A 1,943-nucleotide genomic window follows, 5' to 3' on the forward strand; every position below is an offset into this window, starting at 1 on the left:
ACCCAATGTGGGTGAAAACCACCTGCTGCAATATGTCTCTATCTTCTTTCAATTTAGAAACTTCTTTTACAATGATTTTGTACTGGTGCAGTCCTTTACCAGTACGCAGGCTGCAACCTGCAGAGAGCTGCAACTCTCTCTCTCTCTCTTGTTTTCCAGTCTACTCCTGGAAGGGAGCTACAACCCCCTACTTCTTTTCATAAAGCATCAGATGATCAACAAGTACACAACAAATATATATCACTACAGATATCAGATCAGCAACAACAAAACTAACCCAGAACGCCTTATCAATAGAGAAATTCAATCAACAGAACATCTTAAAACAGAGACGCAGTTTTCCTTTCTATGGCCTACGACCAGACGCTGTTAACCTTCTGCTACTCTGCGTCCACCCGCAGATATCCTTCTGCTTCGCTGCGTGCCCACGCACTGTTCCTTTGACTGCTCTGCGTTCTGTTGCTTCAAGGACGCACCCAAGGATACTATCGCGCCGCGTCTTTCGCTACAGAGACGCACCTGAAAACACTATCGCGCCGCGTCCTTCTGCTTCAGAGACGCACCTGAACCTTGATCGCCCTGCGTCCCCACGCAGGTCTCTCTCTACTGTACTGCGTCTCGGCGCACTTGCCCTTTACAGTACCTGCGTCCCGGCGCACTTTCCCTTCACTGAACCTGCGACCCTTCAGATATAAATGATATGAAGACTTCAGAACAAACCCAAACAGTCAGATCTATCGATCTGTTCATGCGCCATAGAGATCACAGTCCATTAGAAGATTCACCTTTTAGATCTAGACTAGATCTCACCAAATAAGATATTTCAACCCAAGACAATTGCACAATCCAAATGAACTCCTTTGCTTTATATAGGCAAGCTTCTCCCCAAAACATGGAACAATACCACAAGCCGACACCATAGAAACACAAAACCGTCGGCTAGATACCACACAAGAAACCCCCACGTGCTTTTCTCTGCCTTGAAATGTGTGCACTGGGTGGACGCACCCCCTGAACGGCCGGCCGGCGTCCCTGGACGTAGTTTCTGCATGGTATACCTGCGGGGGCGCACTTTCTGAACCGATTGCCTGCGTCCTTCTTAATTTTCATCAAACTGAGAGCCTTACCACTAGAGTTGCCATCAAGTACAACATCTGTAACATACAGTCATACCAGAAAACATAATGCCAACAATCTCCCCCTTTGGACTTGATGGCAACCTCACAAACTTCAGCTTCATTCTCCCCCTTTGGCATCAAGAGAAAAGGGTATGCTCCCCCTAAGCGCATGCTCCCCCTGAATATGAACCGGATCTGTAGCAACGCACCACCATGAAAGAGATAGAGACATATTGCAGCTATTTCCAAGATCTCCTTCTCCATAATGCCAACAATGCATTATGTGCTCCCCCTGAGCCTGTACCACCAATAAGAAGAGGTTCAACAAGATGATGCATCAACAACCCCCAGCTTTTGCCTGAGGTATTCAAATGTGTCCCTGGGCAATGGTTTGGTAAGAATATCAACAACTTGTTCCTTGGAAGGAACATACTCCAACTTGACTTTCTGTTCAAGCACTTGTTCCCGGAGAAAATGGTACTTGATTGGTATGTGCTTGGTTTTTGAATGCATGACTGGATTCTTTGAGATGCTGATTGCACTTGTGTTATCACATAAGATGGGGATAGGTGGTGTACAAGTGATTTGAAAATCCTGCAAAGTCTGCATCATCCAAAGGAGTTGAGTGCAACAAGATGCAGCAGCAACATATTCCGCTTCAGCTGTAGACAAGGCAATCGAACTCTGTTTCTTGCTGAACCAAGATACCAGTCTGGAGCCCATAAAGAACGCACCACCACTTGTGCTTTTCCTGTCATCCACGCTTCCGGCCCAATCTGCATCTGTATAAGCATGAAGAGTAAGATCTGTATCTCTAGGATACCA

This window comes from Pinus tabuliformis, chromosome 6 (assembly GCF_031772625.1).
Source record: "Pinus tabuliformis cultivar Carrire ecotype Pingquan chromosome 6, CPIR1, whole genome shotgun sequence".
NCBI lineage: Eukaryota > Viridiplantae > Streptophyta > Pinopsida > Pinales > Pinaceae > Pinus > Pinus tabuliformis.